The sequence below is a fragment of the Crotalus tigris genome, unplaced genomic scaffold (genome assembly GCF_016545835.1).
Source record: "Crotalus tigris isolate CLP2741 ecotype Arizona unplaced genomic scaffold, ASM1654583v1 scf7180000024506.1728113, whole genome shotgun sequence".
In the NCBI taxonomy this organism is placed as follows: Eukaryota; Metazoa; Chordata; class Lepidosauria; order Squamata; family Viperidae; genus Crotalus; species Crotalus tigris.
Genome location: NW_024100677.1, coordinates 169,826 through 192,533, shown reverse-complemented (window position 1 = coordinate 192,533; position 22,708 = coordinate 169,826). Strand labels below are relative to the sequence as shown.

The following is a 22,708-nucleotide window of genomic DNA, read 5'->3' as shown; positions in this document are numbered from 1 at the left end:
TTAACAGTGAGAGAAAGAAACTAAGGAAGGACCCATCCTAAAAGACCAAGTAGTTCAAAGTGAAAGATAGGAAATTTGTAGTTTCAGACTTGCAATATTCTGTTAACGTAGCGTTACAATAAAGTAAATTTAGCTCATCTGGTTGGGTTTTCTCACTGGTTTACCAACAAAGGCTGACATCGCCCTGTAGTAGAATTTTTAAAAATTGTTTCTGGAAGAATAACTCAGAGGCCTAATTTGACTTCCCAGGGAATAATCACCACATTCTTCTGGCCTCAGCTCCCTAATTTCATAATAGTCAGAGACAAGTAATTTTTTCTCAGATAATTCATAATTCTACTTGAAGCATATAGTCCTGAAGGTACCTCAGTATCAAAGCATTTAGGAATGTAAGGTTAAAAACAGATTTAGAGTACATCTAGAAATTTATAGCAGCCATAGTTGCTAATAAAGTAAAGTTCTCATGGGCTTGTAGCACCTACTGCAAGTAACTTGTAGGCCACTGCATTTTGAAATACCTCATTTCCAAACTGTCTTTAAAGACAGCCCCATATAGAGTATATTGCTGTACGGAGAAGAATGGCCTTGTGGGACAGGAAGAAGAAACACTAGCAAAATAATGATCAGAGAAGACTGAATCCATGGCAGGAATGTATAGCTGAGGAAACACCTCTGAGAAGCCCCTCCTGGGTTCTCACAAAGATAGAAAAACAAAGAACAGAATCACAAGATTCTGTCACTATAACTTTACAATAAAAGTACTTCTAAGCTACATGACAGTGGATCCCAGTCTGATAGACCTTGAATGTCTGACATCTGCAGTAGTTTAACCAGTTGATGAATATATGAATTACTCTTATAATGTCTGCTCACTCCAGGTGGTATACCAGCCTGATGGCAAGGCTGTCCTGGCCACAGCTTCCATCTGCTAAACTAACAATTTTGTGAATCTGGGACAACTTCTTAGAGCAGTTCAATTCCTTCAAGAGAGAATATGAGAACTGACAGAGAATCTCTCTGAAAATGGAACAATTTCATCTTGCTTGGCATTAGCTGTTTATTCTCATCTATACCCCAAGAGTCTCTAGACACTGGGAACTTCAACTAAAGCTAAAGCTAAAGCAACCCATAGAAGTTATATATAACTGTTTTGTTTTCTTTTGTTTACAAAAAAGGCTTGTTAAAGTATTGAGGAAGACTATTCAGTAGGATAAAGAAGAATTGAAGAGAAATCAAATATTCTGACAATATTTGAATGAACTAAAGATTAAGATTTTCAGCGGTAAAAGGAAGGAATATAATATTGATTTATCTGAACAAGGTTAAAATACAATATTTGTTCACCGTTAAGCGAACATAATCTATACAGTGGCTTCCTCCTGATTGCTACAGTGCAATTAGTCCAGGAAAGGAAGGTTCCCTTCAGACTCCCTCTTTAATGCTATGTAAGATAAGATAAGATAAGATAGGATAGGATAAGATAAGATAAGATAAGATAAGATAAGATAAGATAAGATAAGATAAGATAAGATAACCTTTATTGTCATTTTTATACTGTGGGCACAATGGCACACTTCAAAAATGAAATTTAGTTGCCCGCTCGCAAAGTGAAACACGTACATGACACACACCTAAACATACTATGAACAACATATGTATAGACCCAATCCCTACATATACATAGCAAATAAATATTAAATATTGTCCATCTTGAATATATAACAGAAGGAGGAAGCTTGAGAGTTCGCAAGGTTAATGCTGTATGGAATGAAACTCTGGCTGAATCTGGAGTTCTGCTTCGGATACCACGAAGCCTCCTCCCAGAAGGTAACAAGGAAAACAGGTTGTGAAGAGGATCTGTAGTGTCCCAGATAATCTTACGGACCCTGCTCAAGCAGCGCTTCTGTGCCATGTCCTGGATGGGAGGGAGGGACCTGCCTATGATCTTTTCGGCCATTCTCACCACTCTCTGCACTGCCTTCCTGTCTGAAGCCTCCAAACCAGACTGTGATGTACAGAATTCTTCTATGGAGAAGTATCATTTTCTATTGCTGCTTCCCTCTCTGAAACAGCTTTGTGATCTGGCTTAGATGCAGGAGAAATAGTGTTGGCTTCCAGCCTGGTTAGTTTCAAAAAAAGGTTGGACCGAATTATACAAGTCATGAGGACTGTGGGGATTAATGATATTAGTACGCCTGCCTCTGAAGGCCATCTGCTGGGAGACTTGTGGGGTTTTTTGTGCAGTTGTTGGGCACTGTGAAAACTGATTCTAGACTAGATGTCCTTGGATCTAATCCAGCAGGGCATTTCTTAAGTTTTTATTCCCTTGGAGTATTCAATTTTATTTGTTTGTTTGTCATATTTAAGAACAACCCATCTCCCTCACAGAGGGGCTTGCCCCAACATTACTGAAATTTGAAAGCAACTAAAAATTAATTCAGCAGGGCTTTGAAAAAGCAATGACTTAAGAGACATTCCTCCTATATAGGATATGCAACTATATGAGCATGATTTCTTGGCACAGGAATCTTCTAGTATGTAATTGTTTATTGTTGGATATTTTGGTTACCATATCTAATCTTGTTTCCATATGGCAAGACTGTAAACCTCTAAGGATTGATTGACGATTGGAATGGCATATAAGCCTAGTTAAATAAATAAATGCATACATGTGTTTCTTAAGTTATTCTCTCCACTGAAGTTGTTTACGTTAATTCTTATTAACTAGGAGTACAATTACTAGCAAAAAAAATCTGTCTTCAGTATAGTTGAAACTTGAGGAAGATAGAGAAAAAAGTGAACTGAATTTAAATCTAAAAAGGACTTTACTCCAAATCAAAAATGTTTGTAACATCTTTTCCTAATCAGCTTATACTTAATGTATACTCAATTCTAATGGAAGCCTTTGTTCAGTTATACATTGCACGCGTGTCTGTGTATGCCTGTGTATTTCTGTCTGTGTGTATGTATTCATCCATAATAAAAGCAAGATATCATTTTCTTATATTTTCTACAGTTTCAATTTTTAAGTTGTAATTCTTTGACATAGATGTCCACAGGAGCAGGATGAGACATGCAATGACAACGTCACAACAGAACTACAGAAAGGCAGAGCTTTCATCCTGATGTCGCATTTCATCATTTTGGCATCACTGTGGTTAGGAACAGAGTTTGAGCAATGGAATATTGAATTCATCCACAAAACACAACAATGGCTATAAGATGTTAAGTACACATTCTGGCGCTGATTCAGTGGGGTCATACTACTGAATAAAAACTTTTCTACTTTTAATATCGTCCACGCACTCTCAGTATTTGTTGCCAGCTTGGAGAAATCTTCTAGGTGGAATGGTTGCACCCATAGCAATCAGGAAAAGCCATTGTACAGATTATGTTCACTTAATGGTGGACATAGGTTAACATTCTCTTGTTCTGTAATGGTCTGTCTTCTATGGTCTGTTATAAAGTATAATTTTTATTGTATGCCATCTAGTTGATACCAACTGTTAGCTACCATATAGTACACCTTCTTGAGAATTATTAGAGATTCATAGAATATAATGGTTGGAAATGGCTTTGTTCAGGATCCTAATCAGCAAACACTATCCTTTTTTATGAGATTTTACCGATTCTCTCAGATGTTTTGAACCCATTTAAAAGTTAACTCATTTTCCATGCTCCAAAAATACATTAATCTCCAGTACAGTTGACTATATTGGGAAGAATTAAGGTCAGCCGCATGAAGATTTTTTTCTAAAGTGTTTCTAGACTAACATAATGTGCTTTATATGGGGCTGCTCTTAAAGAGTACCCAGAAGTTTCAGCTGGCACAGAATACAGCAGCGCAGGTATTAGGTGTGCTCCTAGAAGCACACATGTTACACCTCTGCTGGGTGAGCTGCATTGACTGTCAGTTTGTTTTCTGGTCCAATTCAAGCTGATGGTTTTAACCTTTTAAGAACTTCATGGTATGGGTGCAACTTATCTAAGGGACCCCTCTCCCCAGTTATATCTGCCTATTCCATTAGATCTGGCAGAAAAGACATATTGCAGGTCCATCTGGCAGGCACCAACATTTGATGGGTTCCCGGAGGTGGGCCTTCTCTGACATGGCCCCTGCCCATGAAACACTCTTCCTATCACTCCCAATTCAGGCTAGCTCCATCCCTACTATCATTTTGGAAGTCCCTGAAAACCTGGTTATGTCACCAGGCCTGGGAGTTTCAGGAAACTGGAGATATTTTTATATGGCTCTTTCATAGTTGATCCTACTCTCTCTGTGTGATTTGTATATTTTAAATTTTTTATAGTTTTTTTTCATTTTTAATATTTATTTTTAAACATTTTACTTGTTATTTTATTGATTGTTGCACACCACCCAGACACATTTTTTGTGAGAAGGGAAGCTATATACTGTAAATGTAATAAATACTTTTATGTTTTTTGCAGACATTTAAGTGGATCTGAGCTTTCTGAGGTCTCCATTTTGTGCCAGAATAATTTTTTTACCCATATTAAGAAACATCAGGAGTTTGCTTTTCCTATATTCCTTGGTTCCTTTTCCTGCTAAATAAATGAAAATGGCAGATAATGTAGAAAGAGAATAGAAGAGTCTCATGGTGGAAAAGAGGTCTCAGGATCTCTATAATGTCAGCAATAGGTATCAACTCTTTGCTTAAAAAAACCATGAGAAGCTTGAGAGTTACTGGATCAGCATTGGATGAGACAAACGGGAGGGAGAGGGGGCTGAAAGCAAAGGCAGCTCTAAAATGAGACAGTCTACTCTACTACAAACAAGCTAACTGCCAAACTGTCATTTTGCCATGTGGCTGAACAGAAGGCCCATGTAATGACAAGCACCAAACTCATTTAAACTCTGAAAAGGTGACTAATGAGCTCATTCATCCTGCCTATAAATTATTCACTACAATGCTGACCCCACTGAAAACAAACCGCAAAGTAAACTTTAAACTCAGAAATCGGGGTGGAGTAGGGGGCTCCAAGGAACTGAACTTAGGCTTCCAAAACCGTTTTCAATGAAACAGATTCTAGGCCACTTCTGCTCTTTTATCTAGAGTCATTCTTATGTGTACCCTTTCTTTAGTGCCTTTAATTAAGTTAAAGTAGGCCCAGCTGTTGCACATTTATTCCTCTGTTAAAGAAAAGTGGATCTTCTCCCTCCTTTTCCTATTTGGTATTATAGGCAACCATAAAACTGTATAAAATGCATTAATTATGTTCTCCAGAATGGAATGGGTGACCTTAAAATGAAACCCTTCTCTACATACAAAAGTATCATATATGCACACCTGATTAATGAGAAGCACCACAACTAGGAGAAAAAGATTAAAGTGACATTTGCTTTCAATTATTTTAACTGTTGATTACCCCATTTTACATTTGCTTCAGGTCAGCTCAAAATATCTGGTGAAGAGGAAAAGTTATACATAAATACTATTGTAGCACAATAATTTACACCAGTGGCCCCCAACTTTTTGGGCACCAGGGACCAGTTCCATGGAGAGAGGTTTTTCCACGGGCCGGAACGGGCATGGTTTCATGTGTTGCCTGCTTCCGGCGGATGTTTGTGCATCCTGGTTTCTGGCACGCCACGATCTGGTGCCAGTCCATGGACTGGGGGTTGGGGACCCCTGGTTTACACAAATGAAAAAAGAAAATTATTAAAAATAAATGAGAATATCCCCACATTCAGCTTTATTATCAAAGCTAAAAAACTGGAGCAACAGTTTTTGCTCCAGAACCAGTATTTCCAACTTCCTTATTACAAACAGGTATCGTATATTCATCCCTTTGTTAATCTCAAAGGAGGTATCTATATGCTTAACATCATCAACTGTAGTAAATGATATCAAAGCATTTATTGTAACGTAGCTGTTTGACTGGGGCTCCGTGTAACTTTACATCATATCAGGTCCAAGTTCTTTTTGCTAATTTATACAAACAACTTATGTGCCTTTAGAAATTATCATTCAAACCTTGTGTTAGTTAATGTTGAACAGAATGTAAAATTGAATAATGAACCAGTAGGCCAAAATCCATTCTCAAATGCCTAATTTTCCATTCCATAAAGCTACAGCACTTGACATGCTCTCAGTATCATGTGACATTTAAAAAATAAGAAATAACTGGTATATGAAAAGACATCAGCAGTTTAACAGTTGCATACAATTTAATACTGTAACATTGCAATTTTGCCGTTATAAAAGCAACCACCCTGTAGTGCTCCTCTGAGCAGAAATATATCACATACATGAAGTACACTTGAAATTTAAAGACATGGTCACTAAACAGAACCTGAGCTTGCAACATAATTTCATTCATTCAGTTTTTGAATGGCAGAATAACAGGATTTTGAAATTCTTGTCCTTGCAATTGGTAAAAAGGGAGAAAGGCTGGGATGAAGGAGGGATGAAGATAATAGCAGCCAATTATTGTGCAACCTGTGGACATATCCACAAGTCTTAACACATCAAAAGCTTTCCAACTGATGAATCAGGTATCTGGTGTTGAAGGGTGTTGGCAAAACTGCTCTGAAACTGTATCACATGTTTTCTCTCAATAACCTGTTTGACTAGCAGAGTTCACCTCTCAGTTCACTGATGAGGAACAGAAGAACACCCCTTCTTTCCACAGCTGCTTCTTCATTTACCTAATGGCAAATTATGTCACTTCTGCCTTAGGTCATGAGATAGATAAAAAGATGTACAAAATAATGAATAAAGCAGAGGGAGTAGGATGCCCAAAGAAAACAAAACTGTTGTTGTTGTTGTTCTGCTAAATGTAATATGGGAAGGGAAATTTTACTACAGAGAAGTAGAAGGTAGATAAGAAATGGCCCTATGTCATAGCCCCAGGGCCTTCCAGAAACTTAGGATTTGGGTTCCTGTCAGCCTCAGCCAGCCTGGCCAATGACAACAGACTATGGGAGTTGTCTATCCAATATAGATCCCAAGTTGTCTACCCTATATAGTAGCGGCCCTTGACCTTTCTAGCTCTGCAGATCGGCAGCAGCTGTGGGGGGGGGGAAGAGAAGATGGTTTCAAGCATGTGCCCACCACTTGTGTACATGGAGCTTCCACATCTGCCTGCCGTTTGTGTAGCCTGGTCCCCAATGGGCCGTGGCCCGGGCTGTGGCCTGGGGGTTGGAAACCCTGCTATATAGCTATAACATAATAATTAAAGACAAAAATAAAATTAAATCTAGGTTTATTCTAAGGCGGCAATCCTATGCACACTTACCTGTGAGTAAACACCATATAACATAGTGGGACTTACTTCTGAGCAGACATGCATAGGATTGTGCTGCATACCTTTAAAAGAAAAGAAAAGAAGATTCACTACAAGAAACATTACTTCGCCAGAGCAAGGCACCATACTTCTCCTTTTTATTATTGTGCTGTTAATTTCTACTGATTCTGATCCTTGCTTCTAACAGCAGTCTGTTTCACTGAAGAAATTGTAATATTTTACACTGGCTGTGTTTTGCCCAACATAGCATAAATTAGCCAACCATATTTTAAGCCTAGTGTTGTGCATGACCAATCTTGTCTGCCTAATTGATGGTTCAGTATGTTGAGTAAATCGAGAAAATTTGGTTAACTAAGCATACTCAGTTGATGATGAATATGGGTATCATGTAAACATAGCCATTTAATTAAAGGTTGTTTGAGGAGGCATCACTGTTTAGGTATATACATTTTTCCACCTTTGCCAAATAGGTTTTGTGGATTTTGCACCAATGTAAAAACAATTAATCCTGAACCTCTGCCACCAATGTTTATAAACGACTGGAAGATATAACAATATACAAATGGAATAAATATTTAAAACTTAATGGTATAAAAGAAGGGCATAAGAAAGGTCCTTCAGTAGAACTTTTAATGGGAAGGATGGAAATCAGACTTCAGTTCTATATCTAGAAAAGATTTAGTTCCTTGTTTTCTGTATCTGATTTCCACATCTTATCTCCTCATTCAGTTTTTTTATATTCTACCACAATTCTCACTTTTTCAAAATGTCAGCTTTATGAGTCTACCATCCACAGAACATTTTACCACCAAGAAACATAACCAAATACAGTCATAAAGCAAATCAAAACATTAAATTGAAAATTACTGCCAGCAGATGTAGTAAGAGCCACCCATTTAGACAATTTCGTGAGTAGCCAGGCTACCAGTGGCTATTCTTCGTAATGACTGTATACTACTTCATGTGTCATAGACAGTGTTCTGTAATCAGATACTGATATGGAGCTTTAATATGTTCTCTATCTAGGTTTGCCATTTTTGTTACAATCAGACAAGCATGGGTTGTGGAAGTTATGGAGAAAACCTCTGCTCCTGGATTTATGTCTGTTTGGGCTATTGAAGTGAAAATATATGTACTAAAAATGGCAACATTATATATAAGTGATGGTCAGAAAAGTATTACAGTACAGATTAATCAAGATTGATAAAATGATTAAGGGGCTGGTGGCTTCTCATTGCAGGTGATACGGAAGAAGTGGATTATCTTGAAAATATTCCAACTGGATTCAGAGCAGGCTATGAACATCACAGACTCTCAGTATACTCTAATCCCCATGCCTAGGTTCAAATCATGACTTAAATCCCATGCAAAATACTGGGGCCAATCTAATCTCAGGGGAAACACCTTCCATAAGGCAGTAGCATCAACTGAGAAGGCTCACTTCCTGGGTTCTGCAAAATGACATTTTTTAATGGAGGGGACCTGCATCATGCATAATGACTAGGAAGAAGCAGTCCAGCAAATAATCTTTCCCTGTACCACAAAAGGTCTTATAGATGACAACCAGCATCTTGAGTTGCACCCAGAAGCACACTCTCAATCAATGTAGTTCTTAGAGCAAAGAAATATCTGTACACTGCAATATATTCATAACTATCTCTGGTTCTACATTCTTCACCAGCTGTTGCTTCTGGATGCTCTTCAAATACTGTCCAATGAATAGCACACTGCAGTAATCCCACTCAGGTGGTGACTAAAACATAAGCAACCATGAGCAGAGACTCTAGGTCCACGAAAGGGCACAACTGTGCACAAGGTGAAGTTGTTTGAAAGCCCTATTGGCCATGACTGCCAATTGTTTCTTGTATAGGAGTTGTGAGTCCAGAATAACCCAACCCCCAGGTTGTTTATTTGATCCAGTACAAGAGATGGCAAATCCTTGGATCCAGAGGGCCCCTAAGAGCCATTGAGGTCTGTTCCTGACTCCCATAGCCTCTAGACACTGAGGCAGAACCTTCACATGGTCAGCCAGAGACAGAGATGTAAAGCTGATACTTTATCCCATGCCTGCACATGAACTCATCCCAAGGCTTCATGTGGATGATAAACTGGAATACATTATATACATTAGATCTGTTCCCCTTATCAACACCCACTAGAACTGATCCTGGAGGAAATTAGATATCAAAAAAAGTTCACAGGAATACGAATGTAATCTCTGTCTGCAATTCCTTAAACCAACCCAATTCTTTTTTTAAATAAAGAGTTCTGAACATTTCCCTCTTAACATATTTTAATGTTTACATATTTTAATTCATTTTAGCCTTTTTGAGTTTATTTCTTAATTTATAAGCAATTTAAAAGCTTGGTACTCCATAATACGAGGACAATTCAAAAATAAACCTTCGTTTGGTTATCAATGACAGACACTTGCAGATGCAGAACTTTTATTATACACTTTAGAAAACTACAAGATTACATTACTTTTCTACATAATCGCCATTCAAATTCTCATAACGTCTTACAAGGTTTGAAAGTTCTTAGTAGTAGTCGCTCAGCGCCAAATCTGGGTTATGGGGGGGGGTGATCAAAAACCAACACATCGGAAGTGGTGCCATAGAAAATCCTGCCAAATGTGAAGATGCCAAAGGAGAATTGCTAGTGAAGTTCATGGAGCATGGTTCGACCATCAATTCAGAAGTCTACTGTGAAAACTCAGACAAGCCATTCATAACAAAGCGCCGGGACATGCTGATTTTCGGTGTGGTGTTGGTTCATGATAATGCTCGCCCGCACACCGCTAGACACACCCAAGAACTTTTGAAGCAGTTTTGTTGGGATGTTTTTGATCACCACCACCACCCCCCTAGCCCAGATTTGGCGCCAAGCGACTACTACTAATGAATTTCAAACCTTGTAAGACGTTATGACAAGTGCCTCAATTTGAATGGCAATTATGTAGAAAAATAATGTAACATAGTTTTCTAATGTGTACAATAAAAGTTCTATATCTGTGAGTGTCTGTCATTGATAACGGAGCTTTATTTCCAAATTGCCCTCATATATAAAGTAAAATATTAATTAATAATAAGAATACTGTTATTAATAAGTAAATTAAATTAAAAGTCAAATAAATGCATACTAAATGCATATATAAAAGCACTAATATAATCCCAATGCATTTATAATATCAAACTGATTCATGCAGCTCATTCAACATAGAAAGTATCTTTTCTAAAATCTATCTTAGTTGGATAATTGGCTTGTTATTATTATTTTCTATACTCCCCAAAGAATCTGGGAAAACTGTAGCTCATAAATTGACCATCAATCCCTGCCTCTATATTTAGGATTAAAACCTGTGTAACTGTTGCCAGTCAAAATAAGCAATGCAAAGTTAAATGCACCAGCAGCCTAACTGAAAATTAGATCACTTTTGCTGTTTTTATGTTGATATTCTTTACTTTACTTCAAGCTCTTCTTTTCTATGTTTCAATTGTCCAATTTGGTCTCTCCTGACTACTCTGTTCCGCATTACTCAAATCAGTCACTGCTGTTGTTACTGTCTCTATCATATGAAAGCCTTCTTTAAAATGTTTATACTGACTTTCTGTCTATTTCTGGAGCAGTATAAGCTCAAACGTGATACACTTGTACTCTCACTATGCAGTCAGTATGATGAATAGAGCATTGGCAATGAAAGGGAGAAATCTAAGTGCAATCTTTCAATCTCACAGTTAAATAACCACTAATCCCGTTTCCACAACAGTTGCATTTCAGTTACCTGCTCATCAGTGTTTCTGGTATCACACAATCCAAATAAGTGAGCAAAAAGGCCCAACTTTATGAATACATAATCTTGCCCACTTTCTCCAGCAAATCCCTGTTGCCCCTATCATAAGCACAAGAAGAGTACTGGCATGGCTTCATTACTTTCCTAAGCCTATCTCCATTGGCTATTAAATGCAATCATTGTTTATGAGATTTGTTCTGTGCTGCAAAGAATATTGTAATGGAGGAACTTGCTTTTTCAGTATTTCTTTCTTTCCAGTTGATTTCCCTGGAGGGTAAAGAAATTGACAGGATTTTAGTATTTTAACAATATCACTGATTAGATTGAGTAGGTTTTATCATATGCAGACCTTATGGGTTTGTTTGGCTGAATCTAATCAACTTCTCCTGCACCAACCCTAACATGCTTTAAAAATGGAATCATTATCTACCACTCTGATTCAGTCTTCCCCAACTTGATATCTTTGAGATATGTTGGATTACCCTTCTTATCAATATCAGACATCAAGACTGCATTGTAATTCTCAAGTTGGCATAGCACCATGAGAATGACTGATCAAGCACAGAGTGATGCATGCCCTTGTTTGGTTAAACCAGGAATTATAGTTATAATATAATTATTGTACTTGTTTAGACAAATTAAGAGGAACAAGCCAGAAGAAGAAGGGAAGACCATATTAGCGCAAATTTCTATATGTAACCAAATAATTGAAAATCTTGGATCTCTAACAGTTGGACAGTAATACAGCCTAATTTATCTCTCACCACTATCCTAACCCTAAACTTGCTGATTGAAACTTATGGAAGTTGCTATCTAAAAGATCTGGACATCTAAGAGTAAGTCATGCTGTCATACAATATATCATAGTTTAGAATTATCTGAAAATATAAGAGTTACAAGAAACTCTTATATTGATAAAAATGGGAAGAAGTTCCTTAATAGAAGAATGAAGTGTATTCTCTTTGGAAATGGAAGTTGCACCATTTTGTAGCATAGTTCCTGAGTGCCCTTTTCTATGAATACAGTGACATTATTTCTGGAGTATTAACCAAGAAATAAGTTTTGCATTTTCAATTTTAAAACATTATATAAAACAAACACCAATTCAAGTCCTAATTGATTTATCTGATATTCAGTCTTTTGTGAATTGTGTATATTATATGAAAATACAAATTCAATTTATTTCAGTAGGGTTGTTTACTAATTTATGGGCTTTTTATTTCAACCTAAAACCAAACCTGACCATCAAACAGTCAATGATATTACATATTCAGTGTAGTGCATGTTTAGAGACAAAGACATAAAAAATAAGAACACATCCATCAAATTACTTAAATGCATTTGTTTCCAGAAGGTATTATTTGAAGCAGCTTATTATAATGCAAACCAAATCAGCATTATTTGTAAGATACAAAGAATATAAGAAGATATTATTTGCTTCACATTTTTAGTACCCATAGGAAAAGCACATAACCTGAAAAATATAAGGAAGTGAAATATCACTATTACAGTCAAATGAACATAAAATGCTATAGCACTTCAGGAAAGTATGTCAGATATTTAAGTTTTAAGAGGCTGGTGGAATAGGAAGGGCCAAAGCAAATGTTCCATGTATAATATCAGAAATAAATGAAATGGACAGTCATGGGTAACACAATGAAGAAAAAACATGCATACTATCCTAAATCTTATCGTAGGGAAGTGCAATCCATAATTCCAGGGATGCATTTAGTCACACCTTTCTGGCAGGGTCCATGATGCCTCTCTGATTGAACCCTGAGGCAGCAAAGCACAAGAAAATTGAAATGTAAATTTAAAACAAGCTTAATACAATTAAATTTGATGCCTGTTGAAAAACAGTACCTTTTCATTATTTTCAATTTAATATGGGATTAAATTCACTCAGAAGAATTGCTTGATAGTGAGATGGGCAGTATATAAATTTAATTAATAAATAAATCTACTCCAGTTCTTGCCACTAATAGCTAAACACTATTTGTTTAATATTTTTGCATGCGTGATCACCTGCCAGACACATGGTGCAGAAACATCTTACTGGTCATTCTGGGAAGAAATATGGACTTCTAGGTAAATCAATAGACTGCTTTAAAAATGAATAACCTACTAAGTAGATGCTAAAATTATACAATCATTCAATGATAGTTGAGAAAGGATCTTTATAAGCTACTTCAAACTTTTTTATTTTGAAATATCAGTTCAGAACCAATCCTTCCAACGTTACACATCTCTATGTATTTCTGAAAGACAACAAGAAGTCTCCTTCATTTTCCATATATTGCTCCTCTAAAGTAAATATGGGGTCATGCAGGGGATACAGTGAGGAGAATGAATCTATTCCAATGCTTGATGCATTTTATAAAAATGTAGATACAATTGGAATGAAATGTACCTTTGGCCTGTATGGTTAGTTTATGGTTCACTAAGTTGTACTAACCAAGAAAATTGGATCAAGCAAATCATGCGTAGTTTAACCATGAATAATCATATTATGCAAAACAGCCTGTATATTATATATCCCATGACCAACTATAACAAAAAAATAGTGCCAAATGCATATTTTCATTCAATATTTTAATATTGTATCAGGACTATTTCTATACTACGGATATATGTGTGTTTATGTGTGTGCATATCTGTATATGTGGATTCTATTCTTACAAATTTCAACAAATTGAGGAAAAAAGAAACTGATAAGAGGTAGAATCCTTCAGTTTTGCTGATGAAGATGTCACCAGATACACAACTCAATTTTCTGTGGAAAAGACTAAAAGGCAAAAGCTCAGTATACTGTAAGAATGAAGCACCTGAGATAGATGAGCCATTGTAGAATCACTGACTCTGAATTCATTTATTTATATCAAATATTTTTTCCTGAAAAGCCAGAGGACGAAATAAAATGAGAGAAGTGAAATGTGATACGAGTTTCTTTTAGATAAAAGTAATAAAATCAAATTTGTAGACTAATAAGTGATAAGCACTCTGGGAAAAGAAATACATAATTGTCTGTTACACAAAACAAACAGTATTTTCTGATGAAGGAAGGAAAGAAAGGAGGGAGAGGGAGAGGGAGAGGGAGAGGGAGAGAGAGAGAGAGAGAGAGAGAGAGAGAATCAGTGCCTGCTCTCAAGCTACTGCAATTCCTGGAGTAAAAAAAAATCTCCCACTCCAACAGAAAGAGAAAGAAGAAAATATCCAGGCAGCCCGAAGCTTTGCAGGTGACTTGAATCTATTAAACAGTAGAGGAAAACTCACAGAATTTTTGTTTTACTTTGTTTACTTCATCTGGACCATTGATGGGGAAACAGAGATTTCTCAAGCTAGCATTCACCTTAACAAAACTTACTAGGGCAGTTAAAGTCCAAAAGTTGCGTTAAGGAATGAAGTAATCAGGAACTATGTTCTGCTCATGCTCCACCAACTTCCAACGTTTCTGTCTGAAAACGAACTCCATAGCTCAACTGAGCTGGCAGTAAATTCACCCAACTGCCAAGATAGACCATTATATGAGAGTGCAAGACTACATAGCCAATCTCTGACCTGTGCAAGTTCTTATGAAAGTATTCTTACTCTTGGGTAAGTAGATGTAAGGATTGCACTTTCTGAAAAGAATACATTGTATCCTGTTACTAGTTTGAAGGGTGATCATTTTAATTTTGAGCATTTATCAGATAAGATAAACTAAACTAAGCTAGGCTATGCTAAGCTAAAGAACACACACAAAGTTTGGTGCATTTATTTTTATCTGAATACATATCATTTTTGACTGGGACAAATATTTTAAAGGCTTTCTTTAAATGCTAGATATCACTTACTGAAAATGAATTAACAAACTTTAGGGCTGTAGAGAAAGTCTATGTCAAGATAAGCTGAAGTCCTGGTGACAACTAAGCATCCACATACATTCTATTCAATATGAAAGTAATTTTGCCTTCTTTGCTTCCTAGGTTCGTCTAAACCTCTGGGATTCCCTGATATTCTCCTATCAAAATACTAGTTAGGCCTAATACTGCTTAGCTTTTCAAAATCCTAGGTAAGGCTAACATTGTTTAGCTTTTCAAGATCCATAATGGTCAGTTAGATGCTGCCACCTGGTATAGATTTTAGGGCTATAAAGTTCTAAAATAATCTCTCCAAAACAATACACACCTTCAGTAAAGAAAATAGATAATATATATCTCTCTCTATTTATCTAACTATCTCTCTGTCTATCTCTATCCATCCATCCACCATACACATTCCATTGGCATTGTGGTGTTATCTAAAGAATGTCAGTTCCTCCTCCCATTTTGAGGGCCATCCCTAATCCAAGAGGCTTTCTAGATGCATTGAGATAATGTCCCAGAATAACAACAAGGCTGGGAATTCTGCAGGTAGTAACTACAGTACCACTATAGACCCAAGTCATGTATAACTGAATGATGACATTAAAAGAAAACACAATGGCTAGTGAAAGGGGCTGCACTTTTACTAATGATATAAATTATAAATATTTAATGGATTTCAATAGTCAATTGCCATAAATAACAATATTTTTTCTCCAGATTTATTGATGTAAATGAGGCTTGAGAAAGTTAAACTGAATGATACAGTTTTGATGTCTAACGACCTCAATCTTTTGGAACTAATCTCTCTCTGAATTGCTATACGACAGAAGGGTAAAAACTTCTTAAGTTCAGGAACCCATAGTTCTACGTCAGGGGCCACATTCCAAAAAGTAATGCATAGGGTCAGGATAAAAATTAAATTTGGTTTGATTTCATTTACATTTAATATAAATTTAATTAGTTAATTATAGCAGTATGATTAAAATTCATATCCTGACAGCAGTTAATCTCTCTAATCTAATCTAAAGATCCTAGTTTGCATACAATATTATAAACACTTGGAGTGAACCTTGCTTTTTAATGAATTTAATGCACACTACCTAAATTGTGCCTTATTCTTTCACTTAGCTGTGAATGCTGCATATAGTGTGAGCATTTCTAAGTCTAGTAACCTGGCCACACCATCTTTATTTTACCAAAAGGTGTTACATGAAAGCCTGATTTGACCAAAACCATAATGGATAGCAAAATCTATTTCCTGATGACCATAGCATATGGTGGATTGTAATTTGGATTATAGATGGAGTAATCTATAAAGAATATAAATTAGCAAAATAATTAATGAAAGAAAATATGATGTGTTGTGTTTATATGAAAATGGAGGAAAGTTTATAGAAGTTAAATAAGTTGATCTGATCTTCTTCATGCAGTTAAATGAAGATATATAGTTCACAATAATTATGAATCAAAAGGCAAACATATGTTAGAAAGTATTGATTGGCATCGTCTAGGTTGTGTGTATTTGTATAAAATTAAAAATCATAGGCTGATCATAGCTGTATTTTATACTCCAGTGAACAGTAATAATGGAACAACCAGAGACAGGTTTTGTGGGAATCATACAATATTCTGAATGAATGCAATTCAGAGGGGAAAATTTATCTGCCAGATGACATGATGGCTGATGGGAATGAGATGATAGAGTACAGAAACAGCTATTGGTTCATTCAGAAACCCAAGAATGAATGAGAATGAATGAGTGTCTGCTTAGCAAAAGCTCTAGTTGGTTATGGCACAAATATATCTATATGCCCCTATGGCAAAGGAATGAATATAGATAGAATATACATTATAAAAGATTGACAGAATTAGTAAAGAATAAAAAGATGTTGAATGTGGGGCAAACCATTTGTTGGTAGAAATGAGAGTAAATCTTGAGGTAAACAGATATGGAAGAAAAGCAAATTGAAATGAGAATGACAATGCAACAATTGTAGGAAGCAAAAGAACAAATCTTATATGGAAAAGCATGATAAAATAGATTAATCTTTCAAAAGAATGAACAGAATGTGGACAAAAGAAAATGTAGAAACTGGAACAGAATGAAAAGAATTATGTTACAATGTGACATAGAAGTGTATGGAATTACACTAAAGGGAATTATGAAAAAGAATACAAGCAAGAGTTTAGAAAATGAATGAAGAAATTTTAAATTGGACAGGTGCTAATAGAAATATAGTGCATACATGTGGACTGGGAACTGGAAACTGAACATTTGTTAAAGACATTCTGCCCATTTTACAGTGTTATATGGCAATAGATTTGGATATATTGGGAGCAACATAAAATGCACTGGCAATGGAGCATTTACTGTAACTGTGTGGTCAAACAAAAACAGGTAAAATTACAAATGAATGGTAATAAATTAGTGTGAACTGAATATAAAATGAGAGTTATGAAAGAAGAACACTGAGGTAGTTTGGTCATATAGAGAATGAATGAATTGTAAAACAAATACGTAAAGGGTTAAGGGTTAAAAAACCACAATTGCATGGAACTGATGAGATTTTGAGAAAAAAGAAAGGTGAGAAGTTTAAAGAAAAAATGCAATGTATTAAACGGTATATGGGTATAATAAAGCAAGGACAGTTTGCAAGGACCGAAATTTGTAGAGAAGTATAGTGAATGGTGTCAGTTTAAATTATATTTAGATTTGTTTCCTTTTTTCTCTTTATCACCTTTCATTTTAGTGGCTGTCTTTTTCTACTTTTCTTCATGTAGCACAGCATTATTTACCCTGAAAAGAAATATCATGGTGAATGTATATGCATAATGATTACACTGCAGTCATGTATTCTGCCAAATTAAAAATTGCACTTGGTGGCAGCTTTTGAGTCTGGCTTTCTGGGGCCACAGCTAATCCTAGAATCCTAAACTTCTTGGGTTGTACACCTGGGTTATAAATAGAAACATCTGTTTTTGAACTATTATTTGTTAGGGTACGGTTATAAGAGAGGTAGTAAGGTGCCAGTACATGTTTATTCCAAGTATTTTATACTGTTCCCAATTATAAAAAAAATCCTGAAGTGGTTTACAACAGCTATGACAACGTTAATAATACAGTAGGAAGAACTAAAACCAAAACTAAAAGTGTTAAAAATATTATTAAAGAGAGAAGGCCAACACAGCTGAATTTTTTAAAAATGACTAAAACATGTCAGCCCTGGAGATTGTTGTTCCCCAGAAAGAAGATCATTCATCAACATAGATGCCATTCCACAGAAGTTTACCTATGTGTCATCATCATGAAATCTATAAATAATGTATTTCACTTTGGAATTTCAATTAACATGTCTTGAATGAAAGTGTTTTCCCAGGAGTCATTGCTTTATGTATACAGGAAGTCCTCATTCAGAGATCATGCATTCAGCAACAGTTTAAAGTTACAATGGTGCTGAATTGGAAGACTTAGGATCTCATAGTTGTGGCCATTGCAATGTCTCTGCACCCACATGATCACCATTCGGATGCTTAGCAACTACCTCACAATTCTAGTTGCAGCATCCCATGATCATGTGATCATCATTTGCAACTTCTATTGCCTGCTTATGGCAAGCAAAATGAATGGGGAAGCCCTCCAGAGATCAAAAAATGGTAATCATATGACATCTAATGACTGTGCGAGATTCACCTAACAACAGCGACTGCAACTGCCACTGTAAGTCAGCACACTCATACATGGCAAATCTATATGATCCATGTACTTTGGAAGGGCAAGGAAACAATTGAAGATGGAAGATTACTAAAGTCTTCTCTAAAAGGAACTTAACTTTGTTCCTGTTTTATAATTTGTATACAGATAGTCCACAACTTACAACCACAATTGAACCCAAAATTTCTGTTGCTAAACAAAACATTTGTTAAGTGAATTTTGCCCCATTTTTATGATTTTTTTTTTTTGCCACAGTTGTTAAGAGAATCACTGCAGTTGTTAAGTTAGTAACTTGGTTGCTAAAAGAATCTGGCTTCCTCGTTGACTTTGCCTATCAGAAGGTCACAAAAGGAGGTCACATGACATTAGGACACTGCAACTGTCATACATATGAGTCAGCTGCCAAATTTTTGAATGTTGATCACATGACCATGGGAATGCTGCAATGGTGGTAAGTATGAAAAACAGTTTTAAGTTATTTTTTTTAGTGCCTCTGTAATTTCAAATGGTCACTAAATGAACTGTTGTAAGTCGAGGACTACTTGTTTTTCACATATACATCCACTGACTGACCCAACTCTTCTCCTCTCCCTTAGGAATTTTCACTTCTCTTCTGAAGAAAAATGTTCTGCCCGGACACTTTCTATTAAAATATTGCTCAATATTCGATATTCAGTCAAATTTCTTAACAAGTCAAATCAGTCAAATCAGTCAAATTTCAGAACAAGATAAGCAACCAGGATCCTAGGATTGCCTATCTATTTTCCTAAATGCAGTTTAGGTACTTTTTGCATTTAAAGTGCCAAGAGATGTCTATGAATAAATATAAATATGTATTACATCACTCATCTAGACCATGATCAAATCATTTAGTACATCTGTTAATATAGGTAATCCTGGACTTAACAACCAAATATGGGGCCAGAACTTCCCTCACTAAGCAATGCCATTTAGTGAGTCATCCCTGATTTTATGACTTTTTGCCACTGTCATTAAGAGAATCATATGGTTATGATTTAAGCAAATCTGCCTTTCCCCTTGACTTTCCTTGTTGAACACTCCCTTGGAAGGTTGTTAAGTGGACACCACATGACTGCATTGTAAATACATGCTGGTTGCCAAAAGCCCAAAGTTTGATCACATGACTGTGGGGATCCTGCAAAGGTCCTAAGGACAGATTGTAAGTCACTTTTTTTTAGCACTTCATAAGTTGAAGACTGTCTGTTTGTCTAAGTTTCTGCATTTCATCTAGAGCCCTGTTCAATACAACACTCCTCATAGGAAGTTTATTCAGATTATGCTAATTAGGTCAAAGATTGCAACCTCACATAGCTACATTTTTCTCTAGAACAGTGGTACTTAAACTGTTTGATTCCAGACTGTTGTTCAGCAAAATTGCAAACTAGATGCTTGCAATTCCGAGGAATTTAAAATTGCTTCATATGCCCAAATTATTGCCATTTTAAGAATCACCACCAATATGAGCTGAAGACCAGCAGCAGCCACATCCCATTGTTTAGGATAGAGAAGATGGAGGTTGGTTGAAAGTAAGGAAGGACATACCACAATCATCTGCGTATGATCTACTATAGTGGTAAACTTAAGAAAGTAATTCAGATAAGGGACTTAGTAGCATGTGCACTAATATTTACCATTCTGCTGCAGCACTAAGATTGTTGTCATTACCAGAAATATATTTTGCTGCAAAAATGTATTGATGATGGTTAAGAACTTATTATAAAAACATGGAAGTTCATGTTTGAATCAATCAGTTTCTCTCTCAACCAACTTCCTTTCTTTTGCTGGAGGAAAAAACGGGAGATGAATGTGCTATACACAGCCTAAACACAAACACACTCACACACACAAATAAAGATTGCAGATGTACTTCACAAAGGGAGACCTAAGTGCAAAACTTAATAGCATGGGTAATGTATCTCTTGATGCACTTGGCTAGTTTATTTAACAAGTGCAAATTAACTTCAATTATTCATGATGCTCCTTTGTGCCAACCATTTTTTGATTTAACATATCCTGCAAAAGTGATATGTTTTACTTCTGCAAGTAGTATGATTAATCATTATTTTTTCTCAGTTAGCACATTTGTCTTATTGTCTTTACTATAACAATGCTCTTATTTTGGATTACAGCCCTTGTATTTTCTATGTCAGTATGTAAACCCCTTCCTAGGGTGCATAGCATTCCATCTCTTAACTAAGTACAAATAAATCATGAGTTTACTGTAATATTAATGTATAAAACTATTAATTAGTATACCAATGCAAAAGGTGGTTTATATAAATTGCAGCTTTAGAGGTATTTCAGGTAAATTTACTGATATATTTTTCTATTATATCTTTAACTTGAGTTAAATCTCCTCCGAGTTTAACCCAAAATCACTCAGTAAACTTCTGAGATTGCCCACAATGATCAGCTGTGGCCTTTTCAGGGGCCCAAGAGATGCCATTCTGTTCCATAAATATACCGTGTGTTGAATCTGTAATCCTCCTTTATCATGCTTCTATAATTCCCAGCAATCTAGCCAGCCAGGCCCTTTGTGAGAAATACTGAAGAGCCGTATATCTATACATCTATGAAATAGCACACAGTGTAGTTCCAACAGAGGACAAAGCTTCAGCTGTTGCTGCCGCTTTGATGGTGGTCAAATTATATTTTTAAAAGAGACCTAGAATTGAAGACACATACTTCAGATTAATACAACAGTCTCTGAGTGCTTAGGAAGAATCTGTCTCATCATTCTAATAAACAAAGTAAAGTGTTTTTCCCACCATCACTTTAACATGGGATCAGAAAATAAAATAAAAAAAATCACAAGTATGATAAATGCTGGGGGACAATTGCTGAATTCTGTTAAAGGAAATGTTGTTATGCTGACCAAAGAAATAAAAAAATAGCAAAAAAAATTGTGCATCACTTTTATAGATCAACTCAACTAATGCGCAGGTGTGAAATTCCTCCAGAATTCTTTATCAGGCACAATGAAGGTAAATACAGCCAATGAAAGGTACTGGAGGTGATGGCTGACATTTAAGCCTATATTCAGTTACCACTGTAATTAACCATAGATATTAAATTTAGGCTGAATTAGGCACTGAGCTATTTTGTGTTGTATCTAAAACTCTGCCAAGGGATCCTGGGATGACCCACCTTTCAAAAATAATATAAATTCCAACTGCTAATGCAGTATTCTCTTTGTATAAATGAAGACATTTTAAAAAATTCCTAAACTCTGATTAATGATACTGGCAGAGAAGCATTTTTTCTCTCTCTCTGGTGAATTTTATCAAGTGTGGTTTCGTTTAGTCATGCAACCCTTTTCTAGAGATTTCTGATGAATAAGCAAGAAGTACATCCAAAGAAAATGAAATCTCACTTGCAATTCTTGGGAACTGTAAAGGTAGAGAAGAGCTTGTTTAACCTCACATGGCAGCTTCATGTAAACAGGGCAATGTGCTGATATCAACCATATCACAGAATAACTTGTTTGGGGAACCCAAACTTATGTTTACCACTTCTCTTAAATTTATTTTAGTAACTTTAGAAACACACACAGACACACACATATTATATGTATAGGTAAGTGTGCAGACACACATACACAGATATACATAAATACATAGGTGATCCTCCCTTTAATGAAAGTAAGGAATAACACTCATTCCTGCTTTGGCTTTTCTACATTTCAAATTTAGATACCACTGTCTATGTTTAATTACGTAATTCCTAGAAAAGGTCAAAACAAAAAAGGCGAGCTTCAAAGCTGTCCTTGATCCAAAGTGCTCAAAGTCAGCTGCAGTTCCACCAACAACAGATCTGGCCTAAAATGTTTACAAAGAGGGGAATGAGTATTAATTATATCAACTTTACTTTTTCGGTTCACCTGTCCTGGAATGCTCTGCATGTCTGAAGTTAATCAACATGAAAGGTATGTATGACCAGAAAGCTGTAGTTTTCTGTTCCTTTTGAAACAAGAACATTTACTAACAGAAAATATTTCCAGAGTTTGTATCACCCTCTGAATAATATCAAATGTGGACAAGACATAATTAAATATTTGGCTGAACTTTC

General features: G+C 35.9%; 2 long non-coding RNA genes across 2 annotated transcripts in view; one reads left to right on the top strand and one right to left on the bottom strand.

Annotated features, from left to right (window-relative positions):
- Positions 1–21,784, top strand: part of LOC120303746 — a 114,137-nt gene extending 92,353 nt beyond the window's left edge. The window contains exons 2-3 of the long non-coding RNA XR_005555527.1: positions 15,028–15,113; positions 19,216–21,784. This is a non-coding gene — a long non-coding RNA (uncharacterized LOC120303746). The remainder of the gene's footprint in view (positions 1–15,027; positions 15,114–19,215) is intronic.
- LOC120303744 overlaps positions 1,943–22,708 on the bottom strand; it is a 128,391-nt gene continuing 107,625 nt past the window's right edge. The window contains exons 3-4 of the long non-coding RNA XR_005555525.1: positions 7,261–7,331; positions 1,943–5,651 (exon numbers count right to left, since the gene is read on the bottom strand). This is a non-coding gene — a long non-coding RNA (uncharacterized LOC120303744). The remainder of the gene's footprint in view (positions 5,652–7,260; positions 7,332–22,708) is intronic.